The sequence below is a fragment of the Saccopteryx bilineata genome, chromosome 2, assembly GCF_036850765.1.
Source record: "Saccopteryx bilineata isolate mSacBil1 chromosome 2, mSacBil1_pri_phased_curated, whole genome shotgun sequence".
Lineage (NCBI taxonomy): Eukaryota > Metazoa > Chordata > Mammalia > Chiroptera > Emballonuridae > Saccopteryx > Saccopteryx bilineata.
The window spans coordinates 128,324,520-128,350,089 of NC_089491.1; the positions used below are offsets into that span (position 1 = coordinate 128,324,520).

At 35.0% G+C, this 25,570-nt stretch overlaps 1 protein-coding gene and 1 pseudogene across 2 annotated transcripts in view; both read left to right on the forward strand.

Annotated features, from left to right (window-relative positions):
* LOC136322307 (hyaluronan mediated motility receptor-like) overlaps positions 1-24,050 on the forward strand; it is a 45,166-nt pseudogene extending 21,116 nt beyond the window's left edge.
* MGAT4C (MGAT4 family member C) overlaps positions 1-25,570 on the forward strand; it is a 537,929-nt gene that overhangs the window by 338,671 nt on the left and 173,688 nt on the right. The window lies entirely within an intron of this gene.

The window sequence follows — 25,570 nt, forward strand, 5'->3', positions numbered from 1 at the left end:
GATGTGATGTGGCGAAATCCCATTGGCTGATGGACAGTCACTCTTTTTCAAAGGGCTCCTGGGAAGTTTATTTTGGCGTGCATGGGTGTGGGCGGTTCCAGCCAAAATTCCTGGGTCTGGTTCTTCATGTGACCTTCCCCCATTGCCAACCTACCTCACATTCCAACCTTTATGTTAGATAGGGGTGCTGCTATTCGTCTGGCTACTTCCTGCTGGTTAGGGGCGTTGTGGGGAAGGGAAGTCGGAAGCAGGTGGCTCTGAGGGGAGTTGCGTATATGGGTGTAGGAACATCTGTTTGACCGTAACTTGAGAAGCCTCGCAGATACGGCCCTGTAAGAATTTTAAAAGGAGGAACAAATATGAATAATATGCTGATAATTAGAAGAAGACCTAGGATAGGGGTAACACAGGTGAGGATGGGTGACTGCCACCAGGAGTTAAGCAGGTTGTAGAAGGAGAGGTCCTTGTGCAGTTTCTCTTGCAGATGGTGGAGGACATTGATGTTTCCTTCCATCAGGCCAGTCTCATTGAACAGCATTGCTTCCTGCTTTAACTCACTCTGGATGCAGGTTCCTGGTGGGAGGGACAGAGTAACAGGGGGATCTGCAGGGCCCAACCTTTTGGTGAGCCAGAGACGGGTGGGGCCCAGTGGTTCCGACTGCCAGTGGTCCTGCATGGGGGCAAGCTTGAAGCTAGAGACATGGTACCAAGATGTTTGCCCCAGGAGCTTGGCTGCAGTAAGAATAGTCAGTATTACCGTATGGGGTCCTGTCCACCTGGGCTGTAGGGAGCCAGGCTGGAGCTTCCTCAGAAGAACCCTGTATCCTGGCTGGAGGGGGACCACTGTGTGTGCTTCATCTGGACCCCCTATGGGAGGAAGGGTCCAGTCCACGTGTTTCCTAAAAAGATGGCAGAGTAACGACAGAAAGGGGAGGTATGTGGCAAGAGAAGGGGGGTTTGGCTAAAAAAGCAAAATTGGGAATTCAGTGTCAAAAGAAGCCTATTAGATCAAGGAAAGAAAGAATCTGAAGGAGTGAGAAAAAGAGGATTCCATCCAAACTGCATGTCAGGAGTAGTGTGTAAAGGAGAAAAGAAGGGGTCCCATCCACTCCCATAACCGAGACCTGTGAGGGAACTAGAGGTCCAGAGTATGATGGTAAAACAGAGAAGGTAGCCCCGTGTCCACAGAAATGAGATGGACTTACTCGCTCCTGTAGCATTACCCGGGCTTGACAAGGGTGATGGGGGTCTCCTAGTCTGAGCCACGTCAGTCGTCCATGAGGCCTAGGAGTTCAAGTGGTGAGCCCATCTGGCTGGCTTGGCCTCCCATTAGGGTGGCTTGTCCTTCACTTAGAGGTGCTGAGGACAAGTCTGTTGCCCAAAAGGAGTAATCGCTCTGCCAGTGATTAGGCTGCTTGCAGTTAGGGCAGGGTTTAGTGGGCGGACTCGGACAGGGGCACTACCAGGACCAGTGATCCTCCTCGCCACATTTACAGCAAGCTCCTGGTGGGATTCCTCTTTGCAGCCTGGGCTTGGGTCGAGGACTTTCTATGCCTTGCCCCAGTTGCTCTGCTGGCCTCAGGACTGCCATAAAAGCCTGGGTTTGGAGCATTACCTTCTGCTGCATGTGAGCCTGGTAAAATAGCCTTGGCCTTTTCCTACTAGCACAGGTCTTGCATAGGGGTTTGGGGTTGAGAATAAGAGGAGGAGGGCTCCTTGGAAGCCCGGCACACAGATCCAGCCAGAAACACTGGAGCCAGAGGCAGGACAAGGCCAGGCTTTCCTGCAAGAAGATTGGGGTTGGGCCATGGGGTCAGGAGCCCTGAAAACCTGTGTGATGGCCAATGGCTGGCAGAGGAGGGCTGGCAGGGGAGGGGAAAGAGGGGCTGGTATTTGCAGGTGAATGAGAAACAGTATTCAGTGAAGGGAGGGGAGGAGCCCGATAGGATGGAGGGAGCTGTGCAGGAGGGGAAGAGAGCTGGGGTTCAGCGAAGGAGTAAAGATCAGGAGTGGAGGGTATAGCTGAGGTTTCTCTGGTCAAAAAGAGCCTTTACTGTGGAACAGGCAGTACAGAGATTAGGACAGGAGCGCAAATACTAGAAGCCTTGAATGTAAGGGATCTCCAACCATTTGCCAGTTTTTTTGGCGATAGTTAAATTGGTGAGGATGTTAAAATCAAAAGTCCCTGCAGGAGGCCACCTGGTCTGGTTATCCAGTGGGTTCTGTGGCTTGGCCACAGTGGAGAAGAACAGTTTCTTCTTCTTTGGGGAGGGAGAGATTTCGGATAAGGCACTCCAGGAGTGTTTTTGAGTCAGGTTTAGATTCCTGTGCTTCCCATGGCTGCCCTCAGTCCTCGGAGTGATTAGAGATGAGAATTGGCGTCCCACAATGCAAGCTCTGGCCACCGGACGGTTAGGTAGAGTGGATGTGTCCAGGACATCTCCACGGGCACACATGCACTCAGAACAGATAAGAGGTCCCTGACACAGCTGCGATTACAGACAGAGAGTCTCAGCAGAAAGAACTGAGAGGAGGCTGGAGGCAGGGGACTTACTGTACCATGTGCTGAAGTGGGTTGGAGGTCAAAGGTCCTGGTTTTTTCTTGGAAGGGAAGGAGAGAGGAGCAGCCTCAGCAGGCTTCAGACTCCTCCCAGGTTTCAGCACCAAATGTAAGGTATTTTTCCCACCAAGGAAGAAAGAAGGGCATAGCCACGAATGTGTGGAACAACAAAAGCTTTATTTAGTAGAGTGCTTCCCGGATGAAGTTCTCTCGTCCACCAGATGGGGGCCAGAGAAGTCACACGGGGGATTCGTGTGGGGGTAATTTATAGTGTTATTAAGGTGGTCGAGTTTATGTGATGTGGCAAAATCCCATTGGCTGACAGACAGTTGCTCTTTTTCAAAGTTTCCTGGGAAGTTTCTTTTGGCGAGCATGGGTGTGGGCAGTTCCAGCCAAAATTCCTGGGTCTGGTTCCTCATGTGACCTTCCCCCATTGCCAACTGATCTCACAAAAACCAAAGATAACTTTAGACAGAATTGAATAAAGTTCTAGGTACCAAACACTTGAATCCTTAAAAGACTTTTTTTCTTTATGAAAGTAAAAGGAAGCAATACAAACTGCTGTTGAGCTCTTTTGGAGTTGAAAGATCATGCAAGTAAATGTCTGAGAAAATAGTTGAAGATTATGTTATTCTTTTTATTGCTTTTGCTGTTATTATTGTTTGTAGTGAAGACTTTTGAATATATTTAATATTGACTTCTTATTTGAAAGCAAGTTTAAGATTTTTACCAATATGTTTTCTGACATTTTATTTTCTACTGTCAGTACCTCTTCCCTTAAGGCTCATTTTCATCACTTCATTCTTAACCTTCTACTTGTCTTTAAAGCTTAACAATTTGTCCTATCAGTCAATATTCCTTTAAACATCACTCATATTATTACTTCCCTATTCTGAAGCCTTGGAGGGTTTCAAGATTTTAATCTTCAGAGGTTTTAGTTTGATCCTGGAAGGCTTTTCTAATCTGAACCTTTTGAGTTAAGGCAAAACACCTTGGCTTGCTGGTTCTTGCCTCTACTTTGAGTCTCCTAATAATATCCACTCTTGTTTTACCCATCATCCATTTATCTGGTTCAAGTAAGAAGTAAAGGCATGCTCAATCCCAGAGTAATCTCTTTGTCTCTTTTTTTTCTCTCTCTCTTTTTTTCTCTTTCATTTTCTCTCTCTCTCTCTCTCTCTCTCTCTCTCTCTCTCTTTATTTCTCTCTGTCTCTTAACGGAGTCACTGAGCTGTTCAATAATTTGCAAATTCCTAGACTCTACTCCAGAACTACTAAGTTAAAATCTGGGTTTTGGCTTGAAAATCTGCATTTTAAACATACCTAGTGTTAATTTTTATATATATCAAAAATCTGAGAAACACTGCTCTTAACTAACTCTTGAGAGAAATTTTCTAACACTGTTTGGCATTGACCTGACTACTGAGTAATTTGATTAGTATTTCTGTAATGTGAAATAAAAATTACACATTAAGACATTAACCCAATATCCAACTAATATTATATAAAGTTACATTAATGCTTCTATTTAAGCTGTATATTATCTGTGCCTTACCCTCCCTTTTTTACCTTGTTTCTAAAATTACAAATGGTAATATACCATTTAGAGAGTGGTAATTCTCCATTTAAAATTTCTGACTTATACAGTATATTATAAACCACCTTTTTAAATATTTCTTCATTGATAGACTAATGAAGACTATTACAATCAGAATAACTTTTCATAATAAATTATTTTATTGAACCTCAAAAAAAAACCTTAATTTAAAATAAAGACATTGGATATTTTCTATTGTGTACCACTTTGGTATCCATTTACCTTTACCAAACTCATCAAGTTAACACACATAGCCTACAGGATAAACTCAAATTTTTCAGCCCGGCAGGCATAACCTCTTAAAACACAGCTATCCTTTAAAACTTATTTCATACTTTACTCTTTATAAACCCTATGCTTCTGTCAAATTGATTTACTATATTTCCCAAAGGCATCTCAAATTCTTCTGGTTCAGCAAGTCTATAAAACTTTTTTCTTGTCTTTGCTTATTTAATCTCTAACTATGCTTTAAACACACTCAGGACCCTTGATCTCTAGTGTGCTTTACCTAAGGGGCATGTTAATTGTCTACTCATATATATAATTGAGAAGTCGCTGCTTATAGTCATTCATACCTTCATATCTTTATGTGTGCATGTCTTTTACAATTATATTTTAGAGTAACATATGAGCAAGAAACAAGTTTTATAAAGAATAATGACTAATAAGAATTTGCAAAAATATTGATATATTCATTGATGGGTTGAAATTAAGTAGTTAAGGATAAATATTAAGAAATAATGAAATATAATCTTGGTACTAATTTAAGTTTAGTGGTTTTGTGTGATGTCCTAGTCAATCTAATCAAAAAATTAAATTATCAAGTTATAATTTTGAAAAGTGTTAATTTTTCTGATTGGCAGCCATTAAACATTCTTATGCAAATGGTGATCTGATTGAAATTGTGCTTTTCCAGGATTGAAATCTAGTGATAACATGTATGTATTTAATAATCTAATAAACAAATTAGCTAATCTAATAAATAAATAAATTCTTGGCAAAGACTCAATGACGAGAATGACAGGTTCTAGGTCTCTAAAATTGTATTAATTTTTAATATGTTATAGGGAAAGGCTATATGAAGAAATTCTGATAAAAAATCATTATTACATAGCAGTAAAGTTATATACTGAAAATTTTAACTATGGAGTAGAGAATATAAAGTATTGCAAAGAAAGATTAGCAGTATTTAATCACTAATTGTAGAGATTTTAGTCACAGAAGGCTCCTCACCATATCTGAATCAAATTTGCCTAAATTGCTTACCAAAATGCAGATTTCTAGTGATTAAGCAAAGCAACAACAACAAAAAAGAACTTTATAGACACAGGCAACAGTGTGGTGATTGCAGGAGGGAGGTAGGTGAGAGGAGGTGGAGGAGGGAAAAGGAGGGATAGCTGGTGATAAAGGGAGACTTGACTTGGAGTGGTGAACATACAGTGCACTATACAAATGATGTATTGTAGAATTGTGCACCTGAATTTATTAACCTATGTCACTCCAATAATTTCAATAAAAATTTTAAAAAATTAAAGACAATTTTAAAAAGAACTGTAGATTCCTAAGGCCCATCTTAGTCTTACTGTAACAGAATTGCTAGGTAGATATCACACATGAAACCATTTAAGACAGCTTTGAAAGTTTTAACCTGAGGATTAAGAATACAGTATTTAAAGACAAGAAGTTTAGTTTTTACATTTGTTGGAAATCTGAGTAGAATATACCACAAATTATTAGAGATATAAGACAGTTTTTTTTTTTAGTGTGGAAAACCTATTTAAACAAATAATTTATTTAGGCTTTATGCAGTTTCAATTTATCTTTAATAAATAATTACTTTCCCAATTTATAACATTTATCTAATACATTTATCTAATATCAACCTTTTTATACCTACCGCCCACTTTTGTATCTCTGTTAGTAGTAAAATTTTCTAACCTCCCACTGGTTCCACAGTAATGGTGATTTATAAAGTAGGGAAGTAGCTTTACTTTATAAAATTTATAAAGCAGAATTAAAGAAAATTAAAGCATATAATAATAATTACTTACCAAGTACATTATGTCGGATTTTCGCTAAGTTTGGCAGAATAAATCTTTATAAAACAACTTACTATAGTTAAATTTATCTTTTTATTTATACTCTGGGTGCTCAGCTACTGCCCACCATGAAAGCTGGAACGGCCACTAGTGGGCCATAGGGACCAGGTTGACTACCACTGATCTAATATATCATGGGTAAAACAGCTGTGTTAGGCTTGCTCGCTGGTTTACCAGCTGTAAGCACTTTGCCTGACTAGTGTGTGCACGTGCTTATAGTCTATGTAAGGCTACAGTGCTTTCCCTCAGGGTCGATTTTCCCAGATTGCTCTCCCACTACTGTGAGATATGGTTTCCCTGATCCCTTGCCCTTCACTGTGAAAGGCAGGTTTTCCTTCATTTATTCACTTTCCTGTCTTTGTGAGCCTCCAATAAACCGGTAAGGGCCAGATGCTTTCTGGCTTTGTAGTTCCTCTACCATCTGCCCGAATTCAATGTGAACTTTCCTGGCCTCAACCACCAGCATTACATACATGGTTGTCCCTAAATATTCATTGACTTAGAATCATATTTAAAGGCCTTATCCTCAGTTATATTTTTGTAAATGATTATGATAAACTTTAAGTATTTAATATTTTTAATGAATAGGTAACACTGTATTCATTGTTTTCTTAAAAGTTTCTAATTTTCATTTCTTATAATTTATGTAATTGTTTACAGTTCTTTTTTAAATTTTTATTTCTTAATTTGAGAGAGAGAGAGAGAGAGAGAGAGAGAGAGAGAGAGATTTGTTGTTATACTCATTTATGCATTTATTGGATTGATTCTTGCATGTGCCCTGACCAGGGATGGAACCTGCAATCTTGTCTGTGGGGACCGTGCTCTAACCAACAGAACAGCCCAGCCAGGACTGTTCACTGTTCTCATAAGCACACATAAGGGATTTCAGGCCCTCAGCATCTCCTTCTATGTTGTTGATTCTTTTAAAATATTTGTACTCAGAGATAAAGTAATATAATTTTTTTATTTTATTATTTATCACTACCATTTACTGTTTAAATATTTTCAACAATTACATTTTAACATTTTATTCCTAGTATAGAGCAGCTATATTAAAAAATTAACGTCTTATTTTTCTAATAAAAGTATAAAAAACACTCATCATCTTTAGTGGATAAAATGGTCAAAATTCTAATTTTATACTGTTATGACTTTTATATTTCTAAAGTTCTGACAAGACTTGGAAGATAAGGCAATGATGTATGAGACATACACACTAAATAAATACATTAATGCATATGTATGAGAGGTTCACCTTGTTGCCTGGATATGTAGTCAAATGTCATTATGGTCTCTGCTTTTGAGTAAGTGGAGTTTACCAAAACAAGATGTATATGTAAAGTCAATGATCTAACATCTAAGTTAAATGTATCATTGTCAGTAAAATAAGTATATTTTAAACTTTCATTTGACAGTATGATATGTTCATCATCATTTTCAATCACCTTTAACTATTGGGGCCCTTCAAGAAAATAGGAAGCTATATACTTTACTTTTATTCATGCAACAGAGTTTTTACATTCAGTATATAAATTTTCATAGTCAGTCATTTTCTTATATGCTTTTTGAAGTAAGTTTGTTGTCATAGGTTTTGCTTAAAACATATTGCAATTATCTCAAGATAGGATAGCATCCTATATTTTTCTAGGTAATATTCTTTGTCACTGAATTATTGAAGTTAAATACATGGATATGTCATTTTCTTAGGATTCTTGAGTCTATTTTTATCTACTTGCATAACAAGAACATGAATATTAAAGAGTGGAGTGAATAAGAAGGCAATAATGACACTTATTTAATTTGCATTACATGATATATTCTTTATGCATCGCTTTTAATCTCTTTGTGAATTAATTTTTTATTTGAAGTAATAATACTTTAAAATTATCATATTTTAAAATCTTTATAGATATAATTGATTGTAATTTTAAATTCAGGAGTACTCAATGATCATTATGCATATTATAATTATATAATGGAAAGTCATAAGTTAAAAAAAGAGAAACTTAATCACCTACTTAGATCATGAATACTATTTTAGTTAAAACTTTTACAATTATATATAAAAATCTTACAGTACACGTGAACTTGTTTTTTATATTTTCCCTATTCCAAAATGTCTGACACCATGAGAGTATTTGCATTTTCTACGTGATCTGTCCTTCCCAATTATGATGTAACTCCTTTGGGTGAGATGTAGATTAAGTGATAGTTTTACATTATACAAAACCTAAATTACAGCAATCCCACACATCACTACTACGGGGGATGGGATTAAAGGGCAGAGAGACTGACAAAACTTCCCATTTACTCTATAACAAATTAAGCTATTTTCTCTCTTTTTTAAATTTTTAATTAAATTTATTGGGGTGACACTGCTTAATAAATTTATAAAGGTTTCAAGTATATAATCCCATGATACATCATATCTATACTGCATTTTATGCCCACCATCCAAAGTAAAATCTTTTATTACTGTTTGGTCCCCTTTAACCTTTACTATCCCCCTGCATGTTCCCCTGGTAACCACCACACTGTGGTCTATGTCTGTGAGTTTCAGTTTCATATCCCACATATGAGTGAAACCATATCTTTCTTAGCTTTTCTGATTGACTCATTTTGCTTGCCATAGTGTCCTCAAGGTCCATTCATGAAGCCAGTTTTTATCTGCAAAATTATCTTGCTCTTGTGAAAAAAGAATAATAAAATTTTGAATCAGAATGACCAAGGCTATATTTTCTTTCTAACATTTTTTAGTTGTGAGACTATAGGAGAACTAGTCAAGTTTTCTGATTCGTAATTTATCTAATAATAACATAAAAATATTCCTCAAGTGTTTTTAAGGACATAATGAAATTTATAGATACATTCCTTGTAGTCTGTAAACAAAACCATTCTCATGTATATTTTGTATATTTTGTATTAATTCTTTATATAATCACAACTGTTCATAGTTATCTACATGGAAGTGGTCTCTAGATATATACTATTATTTTCAGAAAGATAAACTCAATAATCTTGTATAATGTGAATATTTTCATTTATATGTGCATAAAAATAAACATATATTAGGGGATACTTTATCATTATATTCATTTTGAAATAACCCCTAATTTTTGTGAGCAGTATATTTAACTTATTAATGACAGAATGTTAAAGTTGGCCCAAAGAGCAAGCATATGAAAAATACGTATGTTTCAATATGTGTACATGATGTATATGAAATATACAATTTAATAAAGAAACATTAGGATAAGATTTCTGAATTAGAACCAAAAAATTGGTAAAGGTCTAATAGGGCAATAAGCTATGAACTTTTATTTATTCTTCCAGACAAAAATTATATTCACATACACTCAGCAACAAATCTACATGTCACTTAATATAATGTATTTTGTATGAATATGAATCCTTATAACTTGCATTTTTTCAACATGCTTTAATTAATAATGTTATTCTACATAACTAAAATGTTTTTGTTTTTAAAATCAGAATCTATTCTTTACGATAGTGTAAAGTTCATCTTCACCCTTTGTAACCTGTAACAGACCATGTGAGATAAAGTGTTAACAGTGTCTTCAGGTGATTCATTGTTGGAATGGACATTCAACTCTGTCTCTTTTGTAGTTTTTAGGGTTATACTTTTATGATTTACCTTATGGACAATCTATAAAATGTTTTATTTTGTTATATTTATCGATTGTGTGCTGATATATTAATGTGAGGGTAGATATTTTTCTCCTGTAGTCTGACTAACAGTGAATTGAAAAGATTCCTTCTAGGAACAAATCTAGAGGTCGTGTGCTTGTTGGATTTATAGCTGTTTCTATCAAAAAAAGGCAATCCACTTTTGTATTCTTTGTTTTTAATGTGAGAAAGGTTGTGACCCTATGGCATTCTCCACCACATTTGGGGGCATGCAGGAGCAAAGAGTATTAGTTTTACAATCAGTGGTGAAGATTAGAATGTGTAGAGTGGAAAATATAACAGTTTGTGCTTTCAGGAACAGTGTATAATATCCTTAGTGGGATTGAAAACTAATCTGAGGATTGGACACATTAACAAAGCCCTAGAAAACTCAGGGGAAACTATAAAAGGAAAGAAGGATGATAAATAACAAGGGACTAATTTGAAAGGCAGTTCTACATTCTAATCTTATTATTATTTATTAAGGAAAAGACTGAGACCCTATGTATATGCATGTGTTAAAGAAAATACATATATCCACCTAAACGTTAAACTGCTCGAATTACATATTCATATATTTCTTGGCACTAGAACAGTGCCTAGTATTTAATGGTCACTCACTAAATCCCTAAATACTTATTGAATGTATTTTGTATGGATAATATATAAGTTTCCAAACACAGTAGTCATGTGAAAGCTACCACATGAGAAGAGGAACCCTTATAAAGATTGGGAAACATTATAAATTTACTTACCATTGTAGGGAAAATGCTTCAGAGAGAACTCCATGGAACTGCAAAAAAAAAAAAAAAAAAAAAAAAAGCCTCATCTGGTGTGGCAGGAGATCAAAGGGCTGAAGTTAACGTACCATTTTAGGCACTCAGTCTCAAAGAGTCCCAAGCAGCAGGTCAGTGTACTGGCAGGATTACTGAACTTGACCGATGCAAACATGGTGGTAGGTATGAGCCTGAGAAGACAGGTGGAATCCTGATGTTCAGGTCCCAGAATTGGGGACACTGGTCCTGAGGCCTAGAATTTTAAAGCCAGAGACTGGGGCAAACAAGATTATAGGAAACCTCAGTGGCAGGAATAAGGTGAGGCTCCATTTAAGGAACCAGGGCATGAAGGCGTAAACCAGGGCACAAGCTGCAATTATCAGTCATGCCTAACATTGAATAAGGCACGCGAATTATAAAAATTGGTCAGTTAATTAGAAAAGCAATTTAAAGCAGGATATTATTTTTTAAAGTTGTAATTAATAAGATTTTATTTCAATAAAATACATAGATGTATTCATTCACCAGTCCTTTCATATGGTACTGAGATACATACTTATTTTTCTCTGCATGTTGGTCAATAGATTTGAATTACACTTTATATTTCGAGTCAGAAAAGAGTGAATTCAGCAGGTTTGTGTTGTTCAAACCCTAAACATTTCAAAGAAGGGTTTATCTTCTGTATGACCTGAGGCTGGTTCTTGGAAGATAACTTTGAACCATTGAAATATTCTACATGCTAAGAATATCTTTTACATGCGTAACGCCTTGGGCAACTCTGTATTTAAAGTGAACACCTAGTCTTGTATGTCCAATGTCTGGGTTCATATTTTACCAGTTTGACCAAATGAGATTAAGCTAGCAATATGATTTATGGCGAATGCTTCTTACTGCTCTGAGGGAGGCTGAAGTCTGAGTAGTAGGGATTAGTTCTGTAGGCACTACATGCCTGTGTTACAAAACTCGGGGTGCAAATGCTCTGGTGACTCTCCATGATTGGTAGTACTTTGCATGTGTTGTCACACTTTGTTGATGAGAGGATCAGCATGCTCCCATGTGACTGCACTGAAAGGGACATCTGGAGGTACCATCTTATTTTTCCCAGAATTTGTCTGATATACCTTTTCCCTTTGTTAATTTTAAATTGTATCTTTTATCAGTGACAAACCATAACTATGATTATAACAGCTTAGATGAGCCCCATGTGCCCTTCTAGAGAATTACTGAACCTGAAGGTTATCTGAGGGACCCCTGACAATTTCCTATATAAGCCATTCCCATAATGCATTGCAATATTTTCTGGGGTTTTGTTTTTGTTTTATTTTAAAGAGAAAGTCAGAAGCACTTGGAATCTGATTGAAGAGTCTTTCAAAATATTATGATTTTTTTTAAAAAAAGCTTGCAAAAAGACCTATGAGAACTAACACAATTGAATCTTGGTAGACTTACAAGAGGACTAGAAGGAGTTGACATGTAAGGATACTTCTTGAGTAATAACTATCACTAATGGAGCATATACTATTTGCCAGGCATTATTGTATATGTGGGTTTTTTTTAAATTTTAACCTTAATTATGTCACTTAGGAGATATCTATATAAATACAGTGAAATGAATAGCTATTAGTATGGAGTGATTCAAGAAAGCAAACTTGAATTTTAACTTAGTTTATTATATAAATAGTTTTGCTAAATATTATCTTTATGGTAGGTTTAAATCTCTATTTTACTGAGAACCATGGTAGTTATTCATAATTTGATTTTTGGAGATATAATTTGATACTGATATTCTAAATAACTACAATTCATGTATTGAGGAAATGTAATACAATTTGAAACTGTGTTTAAGAGTTATGGGGATATCATCCCATAAGGCAGGGGTCCCCAAACTTTTTACACAGGGGGCCAGTTCACTGTCCCTCAGACTGTTGGAGGGCCAGACTATAAAAAAATATGAACAAATCCCTGTGCACATTGCACATATCTTATTTTAAAGTAAAAAAACAAAACGGGAACAAATACAATATTTAAAATAAAGAACCAGTAAATTTAAATCAACAAACTGACCAGTATTTCAATGGCAACTATGCTCCTCTCACTGACCACCAATGAAAGAGGTGCCCCTTCTGGAAGTGCGGTGGGGGCCGGATAAATGGCCTCAGGGGGCTGCATGCGGCCTGCAGGCCGTAGTTTGGGGACCCCTGCCATAAGGAGTCTCTGATTTAAATGGTTCCTTTGTAGTTTTCTTTCCAAGTACAAGTTTGAAGTAAAAATTGAAATTTTGTTCTTCATACTCTTTAAATGATTAGAATGCTAAATGTGACTAGACATTGTACAAAATGTTCAGGGAAGAAGATACTGTCCTACTTTGAGATGGTTACAATCTATTTTAAGTTCTAAACCTTTGACAACTAACTCACTTAAAAAGCATATAAGGAAATGATTGACTTTGGAGTTTAAATATTGAATGTAAATTCAATCAAATAAATAAAAATGAAGTGTATAGTTTTGCTATTTTGATCTCAAAAAGGACACATCTATGACACATTTATCTCTTTTAGAATTATGATTTTAAAATAAAGATTTGAGAAAAAACAAATTTTCAAAAGAAAATGCAATTACATTCTAGTTATCATTCATTTTAACATTAACTATTAATGCTATTATCATTTTGGAATGTTAAACACACTTAAAAAACATTTTAATTCATGTAAAAGCTTTAAAAGATTTCTCATAGTTTAGCATCACAAGTCTAATTTTTATTTTTTCAATGCATATAAAATCTTACATTTGGCACTAGAGATGAGAACTTAAAATTTTATATATATATATATATATTGCAGACCCTCCCACTGATATGTCATATCACGGTTAAACTTTTATTTTCCTTTCTATAATTGTTCATAAAATGAAAAGGGGGACTCAGCAGTGCTTGAGGAGAGATATAAAAATCAAACATTAATTTTATTCAGATGAGATGATCTGTATGCATGCTGATCAAGCTACAAGCTTATCTCATTACAAGCTCAAGGCTGTGAGCGTTTCATCATTTCTCAGATGCCATTAAGTTTAATAATATGGCTGCCTGCATTGTGTATTAAAAATGTGTGGCTATTCTGTGATTCTGTATAATAATGAAGTGTCTGTGAATATTTATTACTTCCGTCTTTAGTGCTCTCAACGTTATACTAAATAGCAAAGTTAATTGCCTATACTGCTCTAATTGCATTGTTTAGCGAATATTCTCTCCTTTTCCTCTTCAATTGCAGAGATCTTAGTAATATGCAGATTTCTGAAGTGCAATAATAGGAATGTGAAAACTTGCACAGACACATAATTGCACCCCAAATTGAAACACAGTGGGCATACTTAGTCTCTGGCAGGGTCAATTAGCTCCATGCCCTTCTCTCTGGGAATGTAAGTGGGCTGTCCTGCTGATTTTAAACAGTTACAGAAACACTGACTTGCATATATAATTTATTTCAAGAGATTTTGGTAAGAGCATCATTTTTTAAATATGAAAAGAAGTGTTTTCAAGAAGTCTTTAAGCCCTGGCCAGTTGGCTCAGCGGTAGAGCGTCGGCCTGGCGTGCAGGAGTCCTGGGTTCGATTCCCGGCAAGGGCACATAGGAGAAGCACTCATCTGCTTCTCCACTCCTCCCCCTCTCCTTCCTCTCTGTCTCTCTCTTCCCCTCCCGCAGCCAAGGCTCCATTGGAGCAAAGATGGCCCGGGCACTGGGGATGGCTCTGTGGCTTCTGCCTCAGGTGCTAGAGTGGCTCTGGATGCAACAGAGCGACGCCCCAGAGGGGCAGAACATCGCCCCCTGGTGGGCGTGCCGGGTGGATCCCGGTCGGGCGCATGGGGGAGTCTGTCTGACTGCCTCCCCGTTTCAAGCTTTGGAAAAATGAAAAAAATAAAATAATAAAATAAATAAATAAATAAATAAAGAAGTCTTTAAGAAATCCACCCTTTAGGTAGTCATTGACTTTATTTTTCTCTTCAAAATTGGTAGTGCCACATGAAATGCTTTAAAACAGATTTTGATGACATTGTTATTTTCCTTCTGTTTTTATTTTTTTCAAATATTACTATTTTGATTTCCTCTTACTGGAACCCAATAAATAATTTGTTTGGAAATAAATCTCTGACATAAAAAACTTTGAGATTTAATGATAGTTTTGTCTCTTAAATGTTGTCTTAGAGAAACCATTTTATAATTCTGTGCAGGCTTCTATGCCATCCAAATAGGGGTACCCTCCCTATATTGTACAACCCACATAAGTCACTAATTTCAGTGTAATTGTAAGTTCTTTGTACTAGTGGTTTTAAGACCTTATGCATAAAAATTTTCAGCCAAAATGACCTGCATCTTTAGCCCTTCTTTAGTGATTCACCATGGTTTAGTAATTTCTCTAACTTTGAAGGTAGAGAGACAAATTTTCTTCTGTAAACATCTTTGATGTCCCATTCAAATAGGCTTACACTTGGTCCAGGTATCCACTACTGAAAGGAAAAATTATCTTAAATAATAATTGTATTATATAATATTTTTCTTTAACTTTTTTTGTGATCTCATTTCTTTTTTTTACCCTCCCTTCATACAATCTCAGGAACTTCTATATTCAGACCCACTTTTCTGTGGTCCAAGGCACATATACATTTAAAGTTGAATAAAAGTTGTGGTACATTTACACAATGAAATACTATTCAGCTATAAAAAAGAGTGAAACATTATCCTTTGTGACAGCATGCATGGACCTAGAGAGCATTGTGCCATATGAAATAAGCCACTCAGGAAAAGACAGATACCATATGATTTTACACATATGTGGAGTGTAATGAACAAAATGAACTAAAAATCAATGTAGAGATGGATTCAAAGAAAAGATCCATGGGTATAGACAACAATGTAGTGATTGCCAGGGGGGGAGGGGAGAATGTGGAAGAGGGTAAGGGGGATAAGTGGTGATGGGAAGAGACTTGATTTGGAGTGGTGAACACACAATCCCGAGTACATATCATGTGTTGTAGAATTGTGCACCTAAAACCAGTATAATTTTGTTAACCAATGTCACCTAATAAGTTCAATAAAAATTAAAGATCAATAAGTAAAAATTACACAAACACATATACACACAAATTTGCTAGACAAGGTTTTTAGATGAGCCAATGATTTAGTTTGTCAATTGAGAGATGTGTAGTAGGGAAGACTTTACATTTTTTAAATGTAGATCAAATGCAGGATAAATAAGAGATTTCCAAGTGTGGAAATAACAAGGATAAAGCAAATGGATATAAAAGTCCATGTTATAATCTAGAAAAATATGATCAGTATGTACAAAAGAAGTATTAAGTAAAGTAGATGTTGTCAAAATTAAAGGCTCTGAATCTCAATGGTAATAACATTTAAATTATGCTGATAATCATTGAGAAACTACCAAATTTTTAACCAGTTAATAAAATTAATAAAATAGTGTGTGGAATTCACAGAAAGAGAAGTTTTCACAGAAAAAGGAAATAGATATTTCCAGTGCCTTACTGTCTCAGATGAAGTTTCATTAGGGGTCATTGGGTTAAATAACTTGCAAGTTCTTTGAGAAATTTAAATGGAATAAAAGAACACAAAGCATAAATTATAAAATAATATGATATTTCAAAAAATAGCTTTAATAAATAACTACACAAATAGATAGATAACTTCTAATTATGAATTCAGAACAGTGAATGTGTGGTATAGGAAACAGGAAGACCAATATAAATATATATATAATTATATATAATAATATAATATATATTTTCTTTTCTTAGAAAATGTAATTTGTTCAATTATGTTTTCTAAGCTAATTGAACAAGTTAATATGCATTGAAGTGAAAAAATAGGACAGAATAGGTAAGTTCTCCAAGAAAACATAGATGCTCATTTTACCTATGGTCTTCTGTATAGAATAACCTATCAGTTACAGTAGTTAGAATACAGATCTAAAAGAATAGATGAATTATATAAGGTCTGGCTGGTAGGAGAACTCATAGAACACAACCTCAGGTCTTCATATCATAGGAAACAGAGTAAGGAAATGTTTATTCAGACATTGCTAAGTTGTTGAAATTTTTGCTTTATCTCTTATTCTAATTTAAAAAAAATACACATTACACATGTCCCAAAGGGTTGCCATATATTTTTTATTAATAATTATAATAAAATACTTAATGTGCTAAAAATATTTTTCACATAAATGTTATCAAGACCATGGCTGGAAGTGTGTTATGACCAAGCTCCTCTGCGGTGTAATATTTGACAGGGCTCCTTTGTTATGGTGGAAGGTACTTAGTGAAGCTATATTTTTGCCCTGAACATCTCTTTCTGATCCCTTCCTTCTTAATGTAATCATTAGTAAAACTTTATTTTTATATTTATACTCCTAAAATAATGTTCATATCTTTGCATATCAGTGTTTTAAAAAAATGATCAAATAAAATATGTAAAATAGATATATTACAACTAAATTAATATAAATTCTACCTCACTAATTTATCTGTGATTATTAGATTATCCCAAGATATAAATATATTCTATATCCTCACGTGATATATTCCATTATGAATCACTAATTCTATTAGAAGCACCTTTGGAACAGCTGATAATTTTAGAAATAGGGATGTTTTCACAACATTAAAATATAATTAGGTCTAGCTTTGGCCAAATTCAGAAGTGTTTGAGAATCTGCTACCTTGTAATTAATGTCCAATTGTTGGTAATTATGTTATTTAGTGTTGTGCACAATTCGATTTATTTTTCTTTGCACCAGGGCCCATTCCAATTATACTTTGGCTACAACTGTCCAGGCTATCAACAAATTAAACACTGATCGCCAGGGCAGCAGGATGATGGTCTTCTACCATTTTTTTTTAAGTAACTAGGCTGTTAAGCTGGAAAAAGCAAGTCTGTGTTGAATGTTGTATCTCTCATGTTGCTTCTAATGATTCCTTAATGTCTAGCTGGTCAGCTTTTAACTCAGAAGCTAGAGGTGAATCGCCATGTATGTTATTGAGATTTATTTCTCATTATGTTTAAAATATAATGCTCACAAAAATTAGGGGATATTTTTAAATTGTGAGCAGTATATTTACGCACTATTTGAATGTTGTATGGCTTTAGAGAAAATTTAGCAAGATTTTGCTTTCAACCGGCTTTTTGTCTCTGAAATTACTTATTATTTACTGTAGTGCATCAAAACTAATTCTTTAGTATTTATCTTCCTTTATTTATTTCCTTTTCTTTCCTCAAAACAACCATTTGGCACAAGCTGAAACAATGCAAAATAAAGAGCACATATTGAAAGTTTCTTTTTTTCATAAAAGAATCTTTCAACATTGAAAATCATTTAAAATCCCTAAGGAATAATTTTGCAATATAATTTATGAGTATTTTTAACATTCTTGTTACAGAAACAAATAACTTTAAACATAGGAATTAAAACATAAAATCTCTTTTAAAAGCTTCCTATAACAATACTCTATTTCTGCCCATAGCATATCATTAAGCTATGTCACTGAAAATATGTTCCACATTACAGTAGTGATGTGTAAGACTGAGATCCCTGATAAAAATGAATCCTTAGAGTGAAGGTATTTGGGGTTATAATTCACAGAAACAATAGCTTTTAGTGCTCTACAGTATATCACAAGAGTGACAACTCAGTGATGAAATGTAATGCATAATTCCCTTGGTCACACACACTGATTTTTTGTAGCCTGAGGAATATTTTGTCTCCATTTTAATAATAGTACTACCATGATTCTTAACATCATAAAATAAGTAGATATAAGACCTGCACTTGAGGGTATAACCAGCAGTGTAGTTTCAATTAGAGAAAGCTATCAGCATTTTCCTTGCATATAGCTTTCCTGGTAATAGAAATATTTCACTTGCCAAAGTAGAAGAGCATTTATTACCATGACCTACTGTGACTATATATTAAGTTAAAATGAAAAATATAAAATCTAAGGCATAACATGGACAAGGGCATCCAGTATTATGTAAAAAGTCTAAATATAATACATGTAGATTTTTTCTATTTATATTTGTCCATATGGTCGCACCTGGATGCCTAGTGCCTCTTAGTGGCTCCTTCTTCAACAAACCCCATATTTGGACTTGATTATATCTGTTATTCTTGTCACTGAAATTTATCTATTATGTCCTAGAGGCTGGGATCACAAGAAAGAAGTCAACATGGTTCCCATCCTGGAAAAAGAAAATTATGGGAGCTAGTCACATAAATCACTATCACAATGAGAGCCTTAGTCTATTGTCTTTTTGGTTGATCCACCTTCTTTATCTTAGTTCCTGCTGCCTTCATGTGCTGGGCTCAACAGTACCTACAATCTCATATACTAATATACTTAGTAATTTATATTTCTGATAAAGACACATTCTTCTTCTTCTTTTTTTTTTTTTTACTTCTATTTTCTTCTCGCCACGTTATTAGCTATCTGGTTTTTTATTGGATTATTTTGATTTGTTCTTTGATTCTTCCCCCTAGCAATATAATCTTGATACATTAAAATAAAATAAAATATTATAATTGCAGAGAATTGAAATGCCCTCAAGTTTTATTATTCAGGTGAGAGACATTAAGTTTTTCCCAAAAGAAAAATACCTCTAAATAGAAAATATTCCTTTATTTCTAATTAATTTGGTTTTTTTTCATTTATCTGATAAAAAGTTATACTTCAATTAGAGTACTTATTATATTGTTATAGTTTGTTGTTTATGAGTTTCCTTCCTTTTCTGTATAGCAATATTCTGCAGGTTGGAAAGTCAACATAATTCTGAGTAGTCATATATTAAATGTAAATTGATTTAATTTATTGATTTTTTAGAGAGAGTGGAGAGAGAGAAAAGTGTGAGAGATAGAAACAGAAAGCATCAACTCTCCTGTTTGTGCCTTGACTGGGTAAACCTCAGGCCTCGGAGACCTTAGCATTCCAGGTCAATGCTTTATCCACTGAGCCACCAGGTCAGGCAAACGTAAATTGATTTTGTTTAAAAAAATGTCATCCTTAAGCATGCAGCAGAGTGTTTTTTAATGGATGATATATTTATATATCCCAGAGGAGATGTCCCATTAACAATAGAAACTTAGAAGTTGCTCTGTTATTCGGCTTCAATATAAATTTTGGGACTCCCAGGTAGAGATAGGCCCTCTTCATGCCCAGGATTTGTTATGTATCTGTATTAGTCTGCTTAGGCTGCCATAACAACATACTATAGAATAAATGGCTTAAACAACAAAAATGGATTTTCTCACTATTCTGGAAGTTGGAAAGACATGATCAAAGGGATGGAAATTTGGTTTCTGTTGAGAAAGCTTTCTTTCTGGGTTGTAGAGGGTCACCTTCTTTCTTGTGTTCTCACATGGCTTTTCCTCTGCATGGTGTCTCTTCTTATAAGAATATCAATACTATCAAATTATTACCCTGCCCTGTACTTCCTGATAGTTCCTATCTCCTTACTTACCTTCTTATAGGCCCTATCTCCAAATATGCTCATATTGAAGAGTAGGGCTTTAATATAAAGATTTGGTTGTGGGAGGGCACAATTTGGTCCACAGCAATATTCTTTGGTTATAAAACAGAGGGAAAAAAACAACCTCAGTCTAAATGAACTCTCCCCTCTACAAAATTATAGAATGCACCACAATGCCTTTCTCCTTCTATCTAACATAGTTGTGACCATCAATATATATACAATATCTATATACATCCCCCTGAAAAAGAAAAGAAAAGGTTAGATTTCTACAGGAAACTTTAGCTAGGAGAAAAGAGAGAACAGAAAACACACACACACACACACAGAGGCATCACAGGCATTACCTCATGTCCAGTTGTGATTATAGATTGGAGGTTTTGATATGAAATAATCTCATTTGCTTACAGGAAAGTCTTACAGGCAAATTGGTAAACCAGTATCTGTGTTTCGTTACTTTAGAAAGGAACTAAAAAGGTGTTTGGAACCCAGACAGGAAACTCCATCTTCAATCTCTGCAGGTCTGCTGTAACAGCTTGATTTTCTTTTCCATGCATGGCATCTCTTTCTGTCTGCAGCATCCACATGGCTACCAGAAAGTGCTCGATGTTTACATCACTTGACCTTGAGAAGATACAATAAATCTAATCATTTAACCCTGGATTCCAATTCTCATTTTATTTTTCAGAGAGAGAATTAGCCTAACTTCAGTCAGATGTTTGTCACTAGTGAGACTGACTATAGCCAAGGAGGGGTTGATGAGGTAGGTTTCCTTAAAATCCCTGCTTCCACATGGGATGTTGTTTGAGATTTAGCATAAAACCATTACTTTGTGAGAAGTGATGCTGAGTCTCCTAATAAAGGAGGCAAATTCTGGCATCAGCCTTATATCAAGGTGAAGAAGAAAGACTACTTTTTTAGTTTTTCTCTCCTTGGCCTATGAGTTTAGAGATTATGAAAGCTACTTCAACCTATAAAAGATTTATCAAATATATCTTGCATTTGAATTGTGCTATCTGAATGATTTAAATGATATTATAAGCTTTTGCTGATGCTATATTCACTACCTCTGAAACTTAAATAACTTTTATTCTTCTAGGACTAAAAAGCTAAACCTGAACATTAGGTATAGCTAGTAATTGCTTAGGAGTGTTTTATATTTCAGCTTTGAGAAGTAGGGGTCATTACAAAAAAAGAGACTATAAAACCCTTTCTGTGCAGCTAATGGAAAATGTTCAGTTTAAAGATAGCCCTTAAAATGTTAAGAAAATTGTCACTTATAGCTTATAATGGCCACGGACCTGATTGTTTCATGCCGACACAAGAAAGGATATATTATAATCAAACTTTAATATAAAGTACTTCTCCACTCAAATTTTTCAGTGTTTAAATTTATATTTTATTCTCAACTAAGATATTTTGTAAAACATGATTTTTGAGTTGCTACTTATATTTAAACTTTTTATTGATTTATTTTATTGATAATTTTAAAAAAACAAATCTGTTGTATTTTTTTAAGAACTGATTTTCTTTTTAAACTTTAATGTGTCTATTAACTTTTGCCACCTACAATTAACCACCAAATCTCAGTGATTTATGAAAAGAAGCACTTTCATCTCAATATCTGAATAGATGATATTTATATTTACCTGATCTACACTGGTCCCAGTTTGGCCTCAGATGACTCCCTTCCTGTTAAGGGACCAGCAAGCCAGAGTATTTTCTTCTCATGGTGCTGGTAAAAAACAAGGTGTCATGCCTAAAAAGACAAACATATCCAAATTTCTGTTTTCAACTTGCCTCCACATTTCATTGGTGAAGGCTAACATCAACATCACATAGCACAGAAAATATACCCCTCACTCAGATTTTGGGGAAATTGGGACTGTATGGGGGACATAAATATTTACTAAATAATAATTTTTCAGTTCTGAAATGAAAAGAATATAAAGTGTAATGTGTGTGTGTGTGTGGAGGGGTTATTTCCATTCAACATATATAATGAGCATTGACTATTAGTCAAGTACCTGCCAGTTATTCAAAATAAATTTGTGAATAACAAAACCATAGACTATAATTGACCTCATTTGGACATAGAGATTATTACTGAGTTCATAAAAAATACAACATTTCTTAATTATTTTTTTGTGATAAGTGCTGCATTTAGAAAACACAATGTACAATATGGCTGTTAATAAAGGGACCTAATAAATTTTGGGATAATGGCATTTAACATATGATTAAAGTGGCAATCAGGATAAAAGGTAGGAAATAAAAGAGTTCCGGGAAAATGTTTATCATGTATAAAAACCTTGGGCAGAAATGAGAAACCATAGGCCAGTGAGGAGATGGCACAAGAAAAATGTTATAATATATTAACCAATGGAGAGGTCAGAGCAGAAGGAATCCTTTGACAATGCTAAAATTTTAGAATTTATTCTAGGATCAGTGAGAAACCATTAAAGGATTTTAGGCAGTGTTTGGTGACCTAATCAAATTTGCATTTGTAAAAGGTCATAGTAGTTTCTGGACAAATAATGGATTAAACCACACTATGAAATCATGAAGAAATGTAGAGCAGCTGAATTGCTCATACACTACTGTGTGAACACAAATTTGCTACAAATGCTTTGAGAAATTATTTGACACTCTCTACCCAGTAAGGCTGAAGACTATGTTCTTAAAAATGTTTATAGAAAACCTTGCATGTGTACATCATAAGAAAATAGTTTACCTGAACTATGAATTTAGGGATATTAATTAATCAAGTAATTAATTAATTGTTATAAAGAGACAATACCAAAAATATGCCAACATTAAAATGAAAAAATAAATTATACTATATTTGTGTACAATGAAATTTTAGATAGCAGTGAACATTTTAAAAAACAACAGTTTTACATAACATACATGAATATCAGAAATCTAATTTGGAATGAAGAAAGAAGAATATTTAGTGTTATCTTATAGTCAAACATTTTATTTTATTTTTATTTTATTTTTTCTGAAGCTAGAAACGAGGAGAGACAGACAGACTCCCACATGCGAGGGACCGGGATCCACCCAGCACGCCCACCAGGGGGCTACACTCTGCCCACCAGGGGGCGATGCTCTGCCCCTCCGGGGCATCGCTCTGTTGTGACCAGAGCCACTCTAGCGCCTGGGGCAGAGGCCAAGGAGCCATCCCCAGCGCCCGGGCCATCTTTGCTCCAATGGAGCCTCGACTGCAGGAGGGGAAGAGAGAAACAGAGAGGAAGGAGAGGGGGAGGAGTGGAGAAGCAGATGGGCGCTTCTCCTGTGTGCCCTGGCCGAGAATCGAACCCAGAACTTCTGCACGCCAGGCCGATGCCCTACCACTGAGCCAACCGGCCAGGGCTAGTCAAACATTTTAAACAGGGGAAAAATAATATATTTTAGAGAAACACATAAATGATGAAGTTTTAAAGACAATAAGGAAATAAATGTTAAAACTAAAATTGAGAACAATTGTCATATCTGAGTGAAGACAAAATCAAATAGGACCAGGAAAAGTACAAAAGGGATTTCTTAAACTAGCTGGTGGATAAATGGGTATTTCATTATTTTAGCCTTATACCTTTATAGCCTTTTATAGCATCTTGTAATCACTAAATATTTAACAAAACATTCCAAAATAGATCACAGGAGGCTCAGAGTATATAAAGATTATTTCAAAAGTTATTAGAGTAATTCAGATAAATTTATTGAATTGTTCTAGGGCAAAGCAAGCAAGATGGAGAGTAGTCATAGGACCCAGGAGGAGGAGTTTGGAGTGACTGTGAAGGACTGAGAATTTCCCATTGTAGTCTGTGCGTGTATGTACTCTTTCACCTCTTCCAGCCCGTATTCTCTTGCCTATAACATTAGCATCTATCTATTCATTTCTACTCCTCTTGATACAAACTAGATTTTTCAAAGCTTGCTAATTCATGTGAAATGTTTGTCTATACCTAAAAGTAACCAAATAAAAGTTTCCACCCTGCTTCCCCAAGATTAAATGCTCCTTGGGAGCCTTCTCTACCTTATTGTTTTATAACAGATTGTTATGCTAATGATTCTGTTGTTGATTGTCTTCCACAATGTAGTCACCTGATATATGGAGTGAAAACTGAGAAAGATTAAGGCTTCATTCTAGATGGTTTTGAGTTTGAGTTGCCTGTGAGAAATCTGGATGGAAATATTGAGGAGAATGTTAAATATATTGTTGGAAGCCTGGAAGAAAGTTTAGGTGAGTGAGAAAAAATTGATTATAGCATTAGCCAAGGAAATGGATGAAATTGCCTAGGGAGGGGGTATAGAGTACGATGAGAAAAGTGTCTTAGATTGAGTGCTGAGGAACTCAAGCATTTATATGAAGAAGGAAAAGTTGGCAATAAAGAGCAATGAAGAGGAACCAGAATATAGGAAGGAAAATAGGAGAGAATAGTCTCTTAGGTCATTTCTTCAGAAGCAGACCTTGAGATAATGATTTATGCTCTTGTGATTTATTTAAAAAGTGCTCCTGGAGAAACTGATGCGGGTGTAGAAAGGGAACTAAAATAAGTGTGTGATTTCAGGCAAAGTCTAAACTATAGCCTAATTCCTTAGGAAACATCTAAAAGATCAATTTCTCTTCAAAACATTTCCTTACTCAATACAAATGAGCTTGATTTTTATACTCCAGCTCAGAAATGGTAACAAGTATCAGAAGGAATCTTTCCTTGGACATGAAAAAGATTTAATACTTTATAAATACAGGGATATATTTAATACATTCATTGATATTGCAATAGGCTTACAAAATGATTATTTTATGGACTCTACTTTTTGCCACTTTAAACAGTACTGTTTGCAGAATCAAATTCCTTATTTATGTTACAAATTTATTTTTAAAGTCAAGCCAAAATCGATTTTTTAATAATAATATAAATTCTTGACTTAGTCTAGAAGCCAGGATGACAATTTTAGTCTCAAAAAACAAAATGTCTTTTTTTATATAATCTTTCCATAGTTAGACTTTATCCCTAAATCAAGAAAGTAACAACAAAGATTCATCCAGCATTCAATTGATAATTTGTGTCCAGATTCCACAATTTTATTAGTGTAGCAATAATGTGTTTGGGATTAAAGTATTGACACATCATCTCAATCTGAAAAGCACATACTCTATCCTGGTAAATCAATAGATTTCTACATGATATTAAGGTGCTGCTAGATCAAAGACAGTACAAACATTTAAAAAGAGCCAAATTCTAATCAGTCTCACTGTGAGGTGTGTAGTGAGAGGACTATGTAAATATTACTGCACTTTCATAATTATTGCATGCACAC